We start from the raw sequence: 19470 nt of genomic DNA, 5'->3' as shown, positions 1-19470 counted from the left end.
GCCCTGAGGAAGCTGGAGGAGAGTAGTTAAAAGAAACTCCAGTCAGCTTTTAAAGAAACATGATCCCTCTTCTCTCACTCACTGCCTCCAGGTCATGCATCTCTGGCTTTCTCCCCATTGTCTAAATAAACACATTAAGATCAGTGGTCTGTGGCTCCTGTCAGCCCTGATCAGAGCTGTGCCTAAAGTAGAACCCTGAGGGACTCCAGAGAACTGTAACCAGAGCCCGACCCTAACCCTGATCCTCTACTGCAAGTGCTGACGTATTGTCTGAGCATGCTGCTACCACAAACACAGATAGCCATCTCTGATACTCACATGTGCCACTTGTGACATGCCAGTCTCAAAGCTGGTCAACTGTTTCTATCACACTTCCAAACACAGAAATGTGAGATGTGCTTGTGTGTAAGGAGGACCCTCTCACCTATGCTGTGTGCTCTGTTAGCAATCTTGAGTTGAGGCATTTAGGAGCAAAGCTTTAACTACAAGTATGGGCCTATCAGCAGATTCACATGTCCATTTTTCTGTGTTAATACTTGATCATGATCATTATTATTACTAGTATTATTGTGACCTAACAGGCTCTAAAATATCATGCATTGGGCGTGAGACATTTGCATTTCAAGTAGTCAACATGCTCACACTCCACACACACAAATCACTAGGACAACGCCCACCAAGGTACTCGGCTATTTTTTAATTGTAAGCGAAGAGCAGAACGAAGCCGTTTCCTCTGCAGAGTTCTGAATAAGCTCTCCACACACCACTCAATAAATTGAGAAATGTAGCTACCTTACAGCCAATCAGAAAATAGGATGTTTGGGAAGAATATATGTGTTCACCACAATAAATTTGATGCAGTCTGACAAACATTGGCGACACTAGCACCATATTCAATGAATACTCTGCAGCACAGTAAGTCATCTCATCATTTAATTTTCATCATATTTCCTGATTGAGTACTTGCATCATAAAAATAATGATAGCTGATGTTGGGAAACATTGTCTCCAGCTAAAAATCTCTGACCAGCTAAAAACAGTTTGACCAGAGTCTGTGTGTTTGTCTGGCAACTTTAAGTCCTTACTCATTTCAGCCGCTATTTTGACAACTGTTTTTGTCCTTATGTTGTACATTTAAATAAAACTATTTTAGATTTTTTTTGTCTGTTCCTTTGCTTTAACCCCCACACTCTGCGTAATTTAAAAAAACGAATGCGTAAACAAACACTTTTAGGGTTAATTATATGGTAAATGTGCCATTCCAGAGAAATTACTTAGCCTCTTTACATCCAGCTCACAGACACGGTGATTGGAACCAGACGCCGGAAGCGTTTAATGTCTATAAAAGCTATTGCACAAAGCATCAAAGACAAGACCTGGTGGTTGCTGCCTTAAATTAATTTACAGTTTTTTAGAGGCCTAAAAAGGTTTTGGCCTAAAATATTTTGTTTAACACCTATTATTTTGGTTACGAGTGTGCATGCAGAATGAAGCAAGGTAAAAGAGTCCCCAAAAAGAGATTTCCACTAGTCCCAGCGTTTAACAATTATACACACTGTGTACACAATCCCAATAAAAAAAGGGTTTGGTGTTGTGTAAAATTTAAATAAATACAAATAAACACAGAAATAAAAAAGTGGATTAATCCGACTACAGAAGTTTTCCCTTTTGCCTTTGTTTATTTTAAATGAGCTGTAACTCAGTGAAAACAGGCACAGTTTTTCGCTATGCAATCCCAACAAAAAATAAATTGCTTCCATCACAGTACTTAATAAATTAGTTATATTTTCAGGAGCTGGTACGATGTGTCACTTCCAACAACTGATTTGTGTTCTATTTTCTGTTATGAATATGATATATAATATATGTATTTGAGATTAAAATATCATTGCTTTTTGTTATTTTTATGGAATTGGGGTTGTAAAACTGTTAAAACATGTATTTGTTATTATAGGTGACATATAAAACGTAACCTCTTGTTTGTATTCTCACCATCTTAGAAAGTAAGTCTCATTTATAAAAATATACAGTATCAGTCAAAAGTTTGGACACACCTCATTAAATGTTTTATATTAGAAAAATGATTATAAATCCCACATTATAAATGACCACTGAAGTCATCCAGAGTATAAAAGAATAAAAGAACACATTAGGACGGTAAGCTTAACATGTTAACCAAACCAAAATACCCTCTTATCTGAGGTGCTGTTAACTTGTGATTTCTGAGATTTTCTGAGGTAAATCTAATGAACGTATCCTGTACAACAGAGTTGGTCTTGGGGTGGTCCTAATGAGAGCCAGCTTAATTATAACGTTTTTGATGGTTTTTGCAGCTGCACTTAAGAATATTTTCAAAGTTTTAGATTTTTTTCTGTTATATTTTCCTTACTTAGTTGAGTATTTCTTGCAATAATATGCATTAGAGCATTGCTTTCAAACACATTAACAGGCAAGAAATTCAAGTAATTAACTCTTGATGAAGCACAGCTGTTAATTCCAGCAATTCCAGGTGACTAACTCATTAAACTGCAAAGATAGCAAGGCTGTCATCGAAGAAAGAGGTGCTGACTTAAAAGAAAAACTAAAATATAAAACATATTAACTCTTTTTTAAATTACATGAATGTAATATTATTATCTTGTATCTACAATGCAGATCATTTTTAAATAATGAAAAACTACTAAATTTAAAGTGTCCAAACCTTTTACTGGTACTGTATATGAAAAAAATAAACACACAACCACTATGAATGATTTAACAGTTTAATGATACACACATAAAAAAGTTCTATTCCCCCTTTAAAGCCAGCCATTTCATTCATTTAAAATATCCCTCAGTATGGATTAGATAAAATTACTTTATATGCAAACATGTTTATAAAAACTGTTATTTTCAGTCACAAATCTATTAAATACTAGTAAATACCAGCGAGACTGGCTGGGATTTTGGCTTGGGTATTACAGAAAGGGTTAGAATAGCTGTTAAAGGCCTCGAGACAGTTAGAGTAGAATTGAGGGGGGTAAAAGCCTTCCACTTCCCTTCCCTGTGAGGGATCAGTTATCTCATTACCTCACAAGCCAATAAAAGCTTTCCCAGACAGATAACAGACTGTGGTTTAAACAGATGATGACCCTGATAACCAGCTTTTATTAAACCTGTACACTGTAAGGGCAGAGGTGTTAGGACCCCTGCTCATTCATTGTGTAGTGGCCAAATTCCTATTCTTTTACTTTCTTTAAACTAGACACTTGTAGAAGTGCCCAGTAAACTTGTTTCTGACACATAGCAATTTAAGTCTTTTACTCCATCCAACACAATCCTTAGAAGCAGGGTGACACTTGATATTCCAAAGAGCAAACAGACAGCTTAACTTATTTACAAAAAAAGCTAATGGTCAAAACTTTTAGCTATGTGCACAATGTCCTTCTTCAATGTTTTTTTTTTTTTTTTTCAAAAAAGTCAAATGCTGACAAGCATGCATAACATTAATGCATGTAATACAATTGACATAATGGAAAATAACAACCATTAAGAAACAGAAAATATATATTAATCTTAACCTTCTCTTACACATTAAACTACACATTGAATTACACATTGCACATTAAATGCATGATATTAAAATATTTAATTATCTGCTTTTGTTGGAGTAACTGTCTCTAATTTTGGAAAGGCTTTCTAATAGATTTTGAAACATAGCATTACTGTAAGGATTGTATTGCATTCAGCAACAAGAGCACCTCCTCCCCAGCTACCCATCATTCCAGAGTAAACCATTCCACTGTTTCACAGCTCAACGCTGGGGGGGTTCATGCTCTCTAGACCTCGCCCGACATTAAGTAGGAGTTATGGTGCTCGAGTTATCTGCTCTGGAGAGTCCTTTTCTACTGACCATACTTCTCTACAGAGCCTGTGAGTGTGGGCATGTTTCAGAGAGCAGAGGTCAGATCATGTGATCAGACTCAATCTCAAAAACAAACACTGGATCCTTTTCACACAAAGCCTCCCTCTAATTAACTCCATTTGTGAGGAACTGAAGGAGTTCACTCACTCGCATGCTTCTTTCTGTTTGTCTCTGTTTCTACAATATCTACATCTACACTCAACCTGTACAGCTCAGAAAAAAAGCTTATCTAACACATAGAGAAATAGTGGAACCCTTTTTGGTGCGAAACAAAAAAAATATATATTTTTAGAATCAGAAAAATCTTTGAAAGCAGACAAATCCTTCTCCTGATTTTATACAAGCCCAATGCCATTGTCAAAGAACCATTGAAAAATAGCCTTTTTAAGAGTGTACTACAACTGTTAACAGCAAACAGAGAGATGAAACAGCAAACCATACAATCTATCCTCCCTTTAATAACTTTTTCTTCATGCACAAATGTTTTTTTATTTACATACTTCTTAACGCTGTACCAATAGGTCATACCTACCTATCGTTTTTTTGTTATTTAACAGCTAACTAACTAAATAAATGAATTCAGTAACTGTAATTATCTGTTTAAAAAGTATATATTCTCTTTGTTGAAAGGCTGGTTATTAATTATTAAATGTATAAAAATGTTATTAAAATGTTGTCAATGTAGAATTATTCAATAATCTACTATTTTGTTCCAGTTTTAAATATAATTCCATATCAGTTTAGACAAAAGTTTAGACACACCTCTTCTTATTTAGTGTTTTTTTTTTCTTTTTATGATTTTAACATTGTACATATAATAATGAATACATTAAAATATAGAAACATATATAGAAAAAAGGTGTTAAACAAACCAGAAACTGATTTATACTTTAGATTCATATAAGTAGCACATTAATCTTTGAGGACAGATTTGCACACTCTTGGTATTTTAATCTCAGTGTCTTTACCTGGAATAGTTTTCTCAGCATCTTGAAGGAGTTTCTGGAGGTGCTGAACAATAGTTGCTGCTTTTCCTTCACGCTGTGAAGCTCCAGCTCATCCCAAATCACCTCAAACCACCATCTCAGTTGATCAGATTTAGGTCAGGGGATTGTGAAAGCTGAACATTTTTTTTACTGTTTACTACGTAATTCCACATGTGTCCCATAATAGCTTTCCTGTATTTAATAATAATCTACAACGTAGTAATTAATTAAATAAAGAAATAAAGAAAAACATTGAATGCGGAGGTGTGGCCAAACCTTTGACTGACATTGAGAAAATGTCAAACCGTTGAGAGACATTGTAGAAGATGTTAGAACTTTCCAGAACATTCTAAAAGAAGATGATAATGCATGTATAATATGTGTATCTGTATAAGTATGTGAACTTAATACAGACTTAATCTCTAGATAGTGTCTGTTTATGTTGAGAGACAGTGTATTCATTATATATTTTTTTATTAATTTGACATTACTTTCTAGAAATTTTCAAGTCAAATATATTAACCGTGATTTAGTTTTTCCACTGTTACTACTCACACTCATACTCATACTTTCATGTTTTTTGTTAACGCTTCTTAAAAGGTTCTTGAATGCTTTCCCCATTCACACTGCTCTTTTAGCTCAGTCCTTATTCAGTATGTACAGTGAACTGTAAAGGCAGTTAGCAGCTCATATTAGTATGTAGGTATTTAATGGAGGAGTTTTAGGTGTTTCTTGGGGAATGTTGTCTCGGTGTGCTGTGAGCTCAAGGGTTCATGAGATTTAGAGTAATTGCACCAAGGTGCATCACCAATCAAAGTGCTGTCTCACAGACACAGCACTACAGACACATAGCTTCTTGAAAAAAGGTTAAGGATCTGCTCTTAAGGTTTGGCAGAAGTTCTAAAGAAACGACACTCGACAATTAACAGGCCTGAGGTGATCTTAAGCAGACCAAAAAAAAAGATTGTTTCTCACTTTCATAATACCAGCAGGTCCACATCCAGAAGATGACAGGGAGAGCTGGAAGCAGATTTTTGTAGGCTAAAAGTTACACTTTAGTTCCATAACTTCTGTGGAAGTGTGTTGGGAAAGCAGCCAGCGTACTTTGTGACAGTTGGCTGAGTTAAGCTGCCAAACAGAGTACACAACCACCCCAGCAGGAGCAGAGTATTTCATTTCAAATCATACAGTATGACTGTGCTTAGGATAAGCCCTGGAGATCTTTCCTCCAATCAGATGCTGAAATCAAGCCCTAAAGAACTTGCAATGACTAAAAATACCTGGAAACACTCCAACATATTACTGACCTAAAATTGTTGACGAAAAGTGTGACAAACTAAGCCAAGCAGGCCAGAGTCCTTCTCAAGTAATTATTATGTTCCTTCTCCACCTGAAAACATCTTAAGGCTGTCACAGTATCACAGTATCTAAAGATACACAAGATCTGCAAACAAGTTGGAACAGGAGAAAGCACCAGAAAATCAGCACAGCCAGATATAATAATGTCGCCAATAAACAATGTGTAAATATATCATCGTAATTCAATATTTGCAAATAAGATGGTGCTAAACTAAAAAAGGAAAAACTAGTCACAAACAATCAAAAATTTCACAAAACCATTACGAGCTGACATCCATTTATTCATGCCCTATGCCTACACACAGGTCCTTTATTGCCTGCAGACTGACTACTACAGTTCTTTATGATTTATGCAGTTGGTCATGGTTCTAGAACATGATTCTTCTATTCAGATCCTAGAGGTTGTGGTCCAGCACAGGTTGGGTATTTCCCTGCTCAACATATCTGTTAAGCCTGGGGAATGAAAGCTGACTCTGGTGTGTCTGTGCAGGGAATTCACGTAGGTGTGCAGGACGCTGGCGCTTCAGGAATGGAATACTAGAGGTACTGATGAAACCCACAGTGCTCAGTGTTTGTCCCCTGACATGATTCCTGATATTTACTGAATACCTATTCTAAAAATAACTTTTTTTCAAATGCAATTTGTCCACAGAATATTTTCCCAAAGTCCTCGGGATGATCAAGATGTTTGTTGGCAATTGTAAGATTGGTCAGTAGTGTTTTTTGCCTTGGAACTCTCCCATGGATACTATGTTTGCACATTTTTTTATAATTGAATGATTAACACAGACCTACATTGAGGGAAATTAAAACAGCAGTTCTTTAGATGTTCTGGATTATTTTAGGACCTCCTGGATGAGTTTCTGTTCCCTTGTGGAGTAATTTCAGTGGGCTGGTCACTCCTGGGAAGGTTCACCAGTGTTCCATGTTTTCTCCATTTCTGAATAATACTTCTCACTGTGGTCTGCTGGAGTCCCAAAGCCTTAGAAAAGGCTTTGTAACCTTTTCGAGACTGACAGATGTCAGTGACTGTTTTCTCATCTGCTTTTGAATTTCTTGAGATCGGCGCATAATGTGTTGCTTTTTTAAATCTTTTATCTGATTATGATGTCAAGTTTCCTTGATTCTAAAGGTCTGGCAGTAATCAGACATGGCTGTGTATAGTGAAATTGAACTCAGCTTTTTAAACAAATATGGTCAATCACATTTTATTCAAGGGGGAGTTATTGCTGTTTCACAGAGGGCCAGTTTAGTTTTAGGCCAGCTTTTTTCCCTTAATAAATGACATTATCATTTAAGTTTAGTGTAACATTTCGAAGCTCGTTCTGTTTTGGTCAGTTCGAGTGATACTTCGACTTTTACCTGCCTGCGGAAATTTAGAAATTTAGAAATGTAGTTTATTATGTAGACACTGTTGTTAAATCGTTATTTTAAAACTTTGTGGTGTAGAGAAGCTTTTGCACAACTACGTACTTCATTTGTTTTAGCCGTTTGAGTCAGGGAATTATTGTTGGGGCACCGAACGCATCATTGCAGTGGCAATGGGGAGGAAGTTTTGTAGGGTCTTCATGTGGAGGATCGGACTTGGGTTATTTCCAACATTTGTTGGGTAAGATCTCTTTATGGACAAAGACCTGATTTTGGTTGGTTCTGAAACTCCTGTTGGATGAAAGGGAGTCTGATTCGGTCAGTTGTACTTACATTTATAAATGTAGGATCTTCTTTCTGGTGAAGGGTAATCTGATGTAAAGTAATAGGATCTTTTTGGGATTGAGGATCGAGAGAGATTTAATTTGGTTATTTTGGCTCATGTTTATTTTTTGTCTATCTCTATATTGCAGTGGTGGCAAGACTTTTTGTAGGACCTTAATAATCTTTGTGTGGTCAGGTTCTGACATTTGCTTTTGTTTTTGTCACTGGCTGTACATGCTGGGTTTCTAGCTTGTACTTTTGGGTTGTGCTACTCATTTGCCTTGGAGGAGACTTTTGTTTGATTCTTAAGCTCACTGATTGAAATGTTAAAATGCAAGTAATACTTAGTCTTTGTGTTGTCTGCCTTTAAAATGTGTCTGTAGAAATTAGCCTAGGATCCTTCATGAATTCTGACATTTAGCAATTGCCTATGATTTTGTTTTAGTGACTGCTTTCTGCAGATTTGTTTTTGTAATGTTCTATGTAGAGTTTTAGAAATTTGTAAACTGCACATTTGTCACAGAAGTTTTGGTTTTAAGGGTGGGGGTGTTACATGGCCCCTGGTCATATTTTCCGTTTGTGTACCTGCCTGTGCTGTTTGTGTGTTTTATACTATAGGTGCAGGACCTTAATTGCCCACCAGGGGCACCACCTTCATAAAAACCTAAACTAAGGGAGAGACATTTAGGGCTCCTCCCCTTTCCTGACCTGGGCTGTTTCTCAATCTGCGTTCTTGTCTGTGTTTGTGTTCTTGTGGATTCGTGAAACGTCATTAGTTGCAGCCCAAGTACTGTTCCAATCAGAAGATTGGAAGAAGATTCTGCATTAATATTATTATTATTATTATTATTATTATTATTATTATTATTACTATAGGCGCTTTTGTTGTCGCGCTTCTTGTCCCGCAGTTTTTCGAGATATCGACACCATTCCAACTCCAGATTGTGCAGTTTGATGGTGCGATGCATGCTTGTACCTAGTATAGCAACAACGTGCAAACACATTATTATCTAATTGACGGAAATTTGTTACTTAGCAACCACCTACTGACACCTTAGCAACCACATAGAAATAACTTAGCAAAACCTTAGCAACCACCTAGCAACCACTTAGCAACACCATAGCAACCACCTAGCAACAACTTATCCACCATGGATAACATAGCAACACCTTAGCAACCACTCAGCAACAAATGAGCAACCACCTAGCAACCACGACTGACACCGTAGCAACATCTAAGCAACCACCTAGCATCAACATAGCAAACACCATAAATATCATTGCAACACCTAGCAACCGCCACAGATACTATAATGACAACATAGCAACCACTAGCAACACCTTAGCAGCCACCTAGCAATGCCTTAGCAACCACCATGGACACCATAGCAACATCATAGCAACCACTTAGCAACACCTTAGCAACCACCTAGCAACACCATAGCAACCACCACAGATACCATTGCAACACCTTAGCAAACACCTAGCAACTGTTTAGCAACACCTTAGCAACCACCATGGACACCATAGCAACCAGCTAGCAACCACTTAGCAACACCATAGCGAACGGTGGGAGCCACTTAAGCTGTGCAACCATCCCGTGTTTCCTTCAGGAAATGCAATTTTCTAGTTTTTCTTACAGTCCAACATCCCAGAATGCACCTTGCAGCAGTAAGTACATACCTGTAAGTTATATATGTTGTAACTTGTACTGCTATGTGATGAAATAAAGTTTGAAGTTATATTTAGGTAAGAATGTTGGAGTTTAGACTTCAGACATGCAGTTAATTTGTTAATGGAGCGGCTGTGAAAATGTGCTGCTATGTTTTCAGATTCCCCTTCCCCTGAGAGAGTGATGTCATCAAGTACACAGATGTTTCTATTACAGAATAAAAGTCCCGCATCCTCTGCAGAATGCTCTCACAAGGCGAACTTACCAAGTCCGTACTGGCCGAGTAAGAGAGTTCGAACTTGTGTACTCCATATTGAGAAACGGCCCTGGAACAACATCCTGCTCCGACCAACCCGCCACCTCCATTTTGACACCTGTTCTGTTGCTTTAACTTTTGTTACAGTTCTTTTATTTTATTTGCAGGTTCTGTTAGTTGTCTTTGTTTGTTAGTTGGTTTTGTTTGTTATTTTGGCCTTTGCTCAACCCTGAAGCCATATTATGTTATTTTTTTGTCAATATAAATCTTCCTGGTTTATTTGATTGGTGTTTGGTCTGGCAGAGGGTCTGGGGAGTGAGCCCACTCTCATTTTCTGTTATGGCCTTAAAGTAGACAGAGTCTTAACAGTTATTCATTCATTTATGTGCTCCTCAGCAAAAAGTCATTTGAATTGTGTGATTTAAAAAATGTATTAATTTTCATTAATTAATCACAGAATGTGTAATTAATCAGATGTTTTATTGCTTGACAGCACTACTTTTACGAGTTTTCAATGCTGTTCCTATCAAAAACAGTCTCTTTAATAAATCTCTGTAAATCTACTGTAGTTTTATGTTATTAAATTATTTGCAGATGTTTTTCTTTTTCTACTTTTTACTAAAGTAAAAAATGTCAACATTTCAGATTTCAAAAGAAACTAGGGTGTCCCCAAACTTTTGATCTTCTTGTAGCGTCTGTTTGTCACATTTCTGAGGTCGCCATTAAACTACATACGTGCACTTTAGACTGCACCACAGTCCAGACTTGAGATTTGTGGGTAGCTTTTCATCTACCTCCCCAAAAACCCACACACCCACACACCACCCCACCCCCACCCCCACCTCCCTCACCCTATTAACCCCTCCTCCCCTCCCCCTAAAACCACTTCCATCCTCTCTTTTCTCCAAACCCAAAACAATGTGCTGCTGAAACAATCGACTGCAGCACTGAGAAACCTGAGGGAAGTGAGTGTGAGTTCCAGGTGAAGGTTGTAGTTTGTGAATGCTGCTATTTCAGGGCATTGTTGTTAGAGGAGGAGGATATAGAGACGTGTGTAAACAGCGCTTTCACTCACAGCCCACAGATCTGTCTCGCCTCAGACACCAACAAGCCACAGGCAAAAACACACACATGGCATTTTACACTAAATTCCCAAACACTTATCTCCCAACAGATACTGACCCAAACTGTGCTCATCTGATAAACAAGCAGCGCTATCAACAGCCCTGAAGAGCAGAACAACTGCAACAAAAAAGACACAAACATCCAACCAGACTGATTACAGTAGTGACAAAAGTTTTGGCACTCCTGGAAATTATATCTTTTTTGTCTTTTTATGATAATAAAAACATCGTAAATAATCAATTAAAAAACATACAGTATATGTAAAAAAAATTAATTTACATATACATTCGTATACATAAACAATAGTCTGTTGTTAGGAACACCAACTATGAGTTTCTTGGTCCCATTTTAGGAATTTCCATCCAGATTTTTCAGCCTAAAAGCTTCAGTCTGTCTATGTTAATGTTGTTAACTTGCTTTAAATGTTTTGGATCATTGTTCACACTGTAAAACCCAACCTCACATTTGCTTCCAGAGCTTACACTGACATGCCAAAGGAAATGTTTTACTGATGACCTGTTGATCTTTGAGACGTATTTGTGATTCTTATTTAGGTTTCATTTGGAGGTCAACAGATGTTTTTTCTTAAAATTAACAAGATACCTCTGAAATACATGAGATACTTCTGAAGTTAAAGGAGCCAAAATTGAGAATTTGGTTTTAGACCCATATGAGATGTGGGGAGAGCCTGCCAAACCAAGCTATCAAACCCACAACCTAGTCACTGGTGGCTTATACCACTGAGCCACCACTGCCCTAAAGCTAGCAACAACATCCAGAACACATAAAGCTTTGTAAGCCTAACTAAACTCATTTAATTCAATTAACAAACTTTCCAATTAGTTTTACATTTTATTTTTCAACATTCTATTTCTCAAACAGAAATAATTTTGTATAATAGTAAAATAATTTGTTCAGAAATAACACTTGGGGCCTATTGTACACCCTGAGCAAGTTTTTACGCAAGTTTACACCATGTAAACTATTTTTACAACTTGCTCCCACATCGTTAAAATAGCGTTAGAGTTTAGAAAAATATCTACGCTGATAGTTGTAGTGGTCTGGAAGTGTTCAAGTAAATACCTGAAATACACCACTGTACTGATTTAAACCCTGAGAACAGTCAACAGTCAGCTGCCCAATCCTATCTTAGCCATTCAAGAGTGCTGTGCACACTGTGTGCCCTCAGCGCACATACACCCCAATCGTTACACACACACACACACACACACACACACACTGCACCGCACAAACTCGACTTTTACCTCAACATTAAACAGAATAAAGCATAAAACAACTTTGTCTGTTTGAGTCTGAGTACACCTGTCTGAGTACACCTGTCTCTTAAAGGAAATGACAACTGGCACACTAATTGGTTTATTTCACTTCACACCCATAATTAATTAAGAGAATTAGTTCATGCCTTTTGCGCATTTTGAGCAAGGTGTATTTTTTATGCCCGAACGATACCAAAGACACACAACACCCTAAATCAAGCTGCACAATGTGCAATCGACCTATGCGCTATTCACACACTAACACTTTACTGTACAACTTAATCACACATGTGATTAAAAAAGAAAAATTCAAACAGTACCAAATATTTTAGAATGCAATATGTAGTATGCAGCATCAAACATATGGATGAGAACTAGTTGAGATCATATTAAGACTCCTGTCTTTAGTAAATGACTATGTTATTCTTAGGGCATATCTGAGCACAATACGAGACTTCATTGAGCTCTTTCTTAAACCTAAAGAGGACACACATGGCAGCAGGAGTTTTATGCTAAAGTCTATAAGCCCTATTTTAGCAATTTATAGCGAACAGGTCAATTATGAATCGTGCAGCTGGATTAAAGGCGTGTCTGTGTGTCTTTGGTATCGTGAGGGTGCAAAAAATCTGCGCAAAAGACATGTCCTAATTCTCTTAATTAATCATGGGTGTGTTTTGGGTGAAACATGAATAAAACAGGCAGGTCGCTCTGACTTTGGCGCTTTGGCATAATTTCCAGACCACTAAGCTCATCATTGTAGATTTATTCTTTAACTCTGGCGCGGACACAAGGCCTGAAAATAGACTGTTGATGGGGTGTAAGATAGAAATGAGCATCGCAACACAACTAGCACAGGGTGTACAATAGGGCCCTACTTGTGCCTCATATGATTTGTTTTGTTACCAAAAACACTACAGAGGTATTAGGGCATCTTTTTATTTTTCTTTCCTCAGGGATGCCAAATTTCATGTGAAATGGGACTAGTATTGTTTCCTATAAGTTTTGCAATGTCTCACAAAATTAAAATATGCTGAACTGATTCCTTGTCTGTTTGCAAGTTCTACTATTACGACTCCAGAAGCAAGTTTGTTTAGTTGAACTATTCAATGTTTTAATATTTTCAGCAAAACAAAGATACATATTATAAAGAGGTTATGTAGAAACAGACTATTGAAGTAAAGTCTTTGGCGTAGGCCCCGTCATCGGGCCTGGACTTGATACACCTGGGCTCTGCCGATCCTGTCGTACATTAAAGACAGGGTGGAGCCAACCCCCGGGCAACCAATCAGGACCAACCTGGAGGCGGTGGGGAAGGAGGAGGGCAAGGACCATCAGCGTCTGAAAGGCAGCAAAGGTACTGAATGAGTGATCTTATTTAAAGGCAGAAGGGAACCGCTGATTGGATAGGTAATTAGGTGACGCAGCATTGGAGTCTTTAGTAGAACTTACGCTGCGCTTTCATTTCTAGCCAGATGCTGCTGGTCAAGATCAATACCACACACAGCACTGCCCACTCTGCGTGGTAGTGCCTTCTATAATGCATTCCTAGTGCACATATGACTGTGGATCAAGGAATGCACATTGGAATGGAATTTTCCATCATCCATCTTCACCCACTATCAGGCCTCCCTTAATTTATGTCACCTTGCCATGAACACACTGACCAGTGCTTATTTTTACTCATAAGAACACCTCACCACTTATACAAGTATGGTCACATGATCAATCTACACACTACTATCCCATGAAATTAATTACTATAGCCAGTTTATCACTTTCAGTATTTTTTATTAGAAAGTACTTGTGTGCTGGCATTATCTTTATTAAATATAATAACTCATAGATCTTTAAACATTCAAACATGTGATTAAAAATGTGCATGCACTTTAATACTTAACATGTTCTAATTACACTTGGTAGCTGTTCAGGGAAACTCACACCAAAACTATTGTCATTTTTTTTATTAACCAAATTAACCACTTTGAACATTTGTACACTAAAGAAAATATAGAGAAGAATCCCAGCAAAATCCTATACCAATACTTATATTATGATTTTATTTATTTCTAAGGCTGTGAATCAGAGGCACTGTTAAAACAATGCCCTAAAACAGTTACTGCAATATATAGTTTTATTTAAGTCTTAAAATAAAAGCTGAAAATCTGCACCTTAATCACTTCCTACTTACCTAATTTAAAATCTACAACACTACAAAACTGTGTAACGGTCCAAATCCTTATGAACCTAAATTACTTCAGTTACCTTTTATTATTCCTCTGATTTATAACCAATCAGTAATAAACTCATAGTGATCTGGCTTTCATGACCAACTAAAGTTCAACCTTTCTGTGGTGATGAGTAAGACAGGATTTACACCATAGCAGCTGTGCAGGATAGGCAACACACACACCCATCCACCCAACACACAGACACACACACATGCACACACACCCTGTCCTTTTCCTCAGGATGAACACACTCATTTTCTGTCATACCCAGGTTCAGATTTATAGCTACAGGGCCTTGATCTGGGCTGGTGTGATGACACGCTGTAATGAACAAGTCCTGTTTCACCCACAGCCAGAGGGAAACAGAGAGAAAGCCTAGAGAACAAAGAGCGAGGGGAAAGCGCACAACTCACATTCAGTGTTACACCTGAACAGGCATTTATCCCACTATTTATAAAACTATTATTATAGTGGGTACTGAAAGTATTCAGACCGCTTTAATTTTTTCACCTTTTGTTTTAATTGCAGCCATTTGCAAAAAAGTTCATTTCTCATTAATGTTCACTCAGCACCTGATCTTGACAGAAAAAAAACCCAGAAATGTAGAATTTTTTGCTAATTTATTAAAAAAAAGAAGTATTCAGAGCCTTTGCTCAGTATTGAGTAGAAGCACTCTTTTGAGTTAGCACAGCCATGAGTCTTCTTGGAAATGATGCAACAAGTTTTTCATACCTGGATTTAGGAATCTTCTGCCATTGTTCCTTGCAGATCCTCTTCGGTTCTGTCAGGTTGGTGAACAGCCATTTTCAGGTCTCTCCAGAGAAGCTTAATTGGGTTTAGGTTAGGGCTGTGGCTGGACTAGTCAATGACCATTCTTCAGAGTCATTCTGAAGCCACTCTTTATTATTATTTTAGCTGTGTGCTTATGGTCATTGTCTTGTTGGAAGGTAAACCTTCAGCCCACCCCATAGCATGATGCTGCCACCACATCACTGTTGGGATTGTATTGGGCAGGTGATGAAGAGTACCTGATTTTCTCCACACATACCGCTTAGAATCAACGCCAAAACTCTCATAGACTTGGAGTCCTTCATGTGTTTTTTGTCAAACTCTGTGCAGGCTTTCATATGTCTTGCACTGAGGAGAGGCCTCCGCCAGGCCACTTTGCCATAAAGCCTGACTGATGGAGAGCTGCAGTGAAACTTGTTGACTTTGTGGAACTATCCCCCATCTTCCTACTGCACCTCTGGAGCTCAGCTAAAAGGATCTTTGGGTTCTTCTTTACCTCTCTCACCAAAGCTCTTCTCCCACGCCTGTTTAGTTTGGCAAGAAGGCCAGGCCAGAAACTTGAAACCACTCTTAAAAAAATGAGCTGTGCACATCCCATTTATGCAAAAACTGAGTTGTTAGAAGGAGGAAAAAAATCTTTAAATAAAAATTAATGTCTTTTGAGGAAAACAATGCTTTGTCTTTGTAAACATAAACGTATGACAAGGTGCAGGAGCATTCTGTACCATGTCTGATATCATTTCTATGTTTAATATTCAAACCAGGTTTTGATGCAGAAATGTAAGAATGTATAGTTTTTCAGGCCTCAATCTTAAGCGCTGAGGTGACAGAATGTGTCAACATGTGCTGAGCATTCTACTGATAAAAAATGGGCACATCAGATTTTTAAAGTGAATGCAGGTAAATTAATGCAATTCTTTTTTAATATTGAGTCCAGAAAAATCCAAATCAATGTGAAAAGGCCTTTACACGGACACACACATCTATCACAGCACACGCTTCATGGACACACGCACAGGATTTCCAGAACCTGCGTAACTATGATTCAGATGATTTAGCTCAGATGACTCAGATGGTTTTAAAGTCGAAATTTTACACATTTTTGATTAGGATGAAATATATTACCTAGACACCTACTTTTACCTAGAACCAGCTAAATTCATTTAACTCCAACAGGGCATGGTGTGCTCCAAGGTAAAGTGCATCTATCTATTAATAAGAGATTTTACAAGGGTAAGCTTGGTCATTTAGAAGGCTAGTTAAGGTATATTGGGTACGTCTAAAACTGCAATTTGACATTCCTTGAATGCAGAAAGACCCTCACACAGGCACTCAACACAGTCCTTTTGTCCACTCAGGAACCCTAGCTGTGAGGACAACAGCAGGACCACTTAAAAACAGCTTCATACATCTTCATTCTGACACACTTGTTTCCACGACATATAATAGAGCTATCTTCAACCCATTTTAATCTTTCCTCACCTCGTTTAGATATGTCATTATGCCTGCTGGCCTCACCTCATCACTGAGCAAACCTTATAAAGAAAAGGTAAACATGCTTATGTGAATAATAGTAAAAAGAACCTGCTTACCATAACTGGGCATGGTAATTAGATATACAGCGATGTGAAAAAAAGTGTTTGGCATGTTTGTCACACATAAATGTTTCAGATCATAAAACAAATTTAAATATTAGTCAAAGATAACAAAAGTAAACACAAAATACAGTTTTTAAATAAAGGTTTTCATTATTAAGGAATACAAATATATCCAAGCCTACATGGCCCTGTGTGAAAAGTGTTTGCCCCGCCCCTATAACTTAAAACATAACTTAACTGTGGTTTATCACACCTGAGTTCAATTTCTCTCGCTACACCCAGGCCTGATTACTGCAACACCTGCTCTTAATCAAGAAATCACTTAAATAATGCCTGCCAAGCAAAGCCAAGAAGACCAAAGGATACTCAAAAGTTACTTAAAATGAGAAAGAAGGTAATTGGGATCAGTCTGGAAAGGTTATAAAGCCATTTCTAAAGTTTTGGGAATCCAGCGAACCACAGTGAGAGCCATGTTTCACAAATGGTGAAAATAGTGGTGAACCTTTTCAGGAGTTGCTGGCCGACCAAAATTACCCAAAGAGCACAGCGACGACTCATCCAAGAGGTCAAAAGGACCCCACAAAACATCTAAAGAACTGCAGGCCTTAGTTAAGGTCGGCGTTTATGACTCCACCAAAAGAAAGAGACTGGGCAAAAATGGCCTACATGGCAGAGTTCCTAGATGAAAACCACTGCTGAGCAAAAAGAACATTAAAGCTCGTCTCAATTTTAAGAGAAAACATCTCGATGATTCACATTCACAAAATTTTTGAGCAAATGCTCTCTGGACTAATGAGACAAAAGTTTAACGTTTGAAAGTTTTGTCTTTGAAGTAAATTTTCAGCTTATATATATGACACATTACATCACAGAAAAATAACATAATACAGTAAAACATGGTGGAGGTAGTGTGATGTTCTGGGGTTGTTTTGCTGTTTTTCAGAAGACATGCTATAACAGATTGAACCATGTAGTCCACTATTTACCAAAACATCCTGATGGAAAATGGAGAATTTGCAAACTGGGTTTTTTCCCTCTAGTTTCTCACACATACTGTCAGTGTGTAGTGATTTGCCCCATTCTACCGTGTTGCATATATATTACGATTAACTGCCTGGCCTGTATATTGTAGGCTTTAGGAACAAGCATTATTTTCTGAGCTGCTGAGCTGTTGGCTGTATGCTATACTGTTCACGCTATAACGTTTTTCTTTTTCCATCAAATATTACAAATATATATATATATATATATTTTTTTTTTTTTACCTAAATTAAATTAAAACAAGACTAAATACAAATCTAGTTTAGTCACCTGACCATGCAATTTAAACTAAAATTATTGTGCAAAGCAACTGATAAAAAAGTTACTTACAATTTAGGTTTTGCACATAATAATTAACTTAAAATTTAAATAAAGGCTTCAGTATACATTATGTAAAAAAAATGATGCAGCATATTTCCTGAAATGATTTGTGTATCCTGGTTTACAGCGTAGGGGGTACTGGCATGTGTGCATGTTTGTGAGGGAAGGATGTGGCTGAACCACTGACCTGTGTGTTAATGGGGAGATAAAGATCAGGTCAGCTACAGGATGACCGATCATCACAGAGGGAGGGGGAGGGAGAGAGAGGGTATGGGGGTGAGAGACACAGTAAAACATACGCTTCCACTTTTCCTATTTATCTCCAAGCTACTCATTTCTTTCACTGAGATTCACCACTATAATCAGTCTGGAAGCCTCACGCATGCAGCACCGCTATAATCACACACACACATCAGAAACACATTCACCATAATCCTTTAAATTCCTCCAGACATTTCATCTGGCATTTCTCTCTACGATCAAATCTGTTATACCTGTTAAAGATTTCCCAACAAAGTGCAGTGAGGACCACCAAGAACAAAAGAATGAAGTCATGTCAGAAGTCTTGCTGCACTATTTATATGCAATTAATTGATTAATTACATCATTAGATACTAATGTATTCAAAGGTACTGTGTTCAAATGTACATTTTGTATTGATTTATGACTTTTGTTTGTTTGTTCATTGAGAAACAAATCAGATTTGCCTGCAGTCTAAACATAGCCTTATTGTACAGTACAGAGGTGCAGCTAAAAGGGAGGGTTTTCTAATAAAGTGGCCAATGGGTGTGTATGTCTCTATTTTGTCCTTTAAAGTGTATATGTATGTTCAAAGTACAGTAAGGTGGTATGATGGCAATTTTTTTTTATCTAAAATGATGTTACCATTAGAACTAAAAATACAAAATATACACTATTATTCAGTATCTTACAGTTTTATAATTGTTCAGCCATGTTTGAAAATGTTTATGTTACAACACATGCAATTTGTGCTGCTTTGAAAATTTTGATGTGCCCAACTTCAGGTTTTGAACTTTTTACTCTAAAAACAACACCAGCAACAGCACGGCTAACAACTTTTGATTAGTATCTGAGGGTTGATTTAGGATCAGAGGTTAAGGGTGCTAAAATAATGTAAATGAGTTCCTAGGAGGGGTAAGTAGGTCATATACGAAGAAATATAATAATTTACATTCAAATCAAACATACAAACTATTATGCA

Source organism: Astyanax mexicanus, chromosome 10 (genome assembly GCF_023375975.1).
Source record: "Astyanax mexicanus isolate ESR-SI-001 chromosome 10, AstMex3_surface, whole genome shotgun sequence".
Classification (NCBI taxonomy): domain Eukaryota; kingdom Metazoa; phylum Chordata; class Actinopteri; order Characiformes; family Acestrorhamphidae; genus Astyanax; species Astyanax mexicanus.
Note: the sequence above shows the minus strand (reverse complement) of the source record.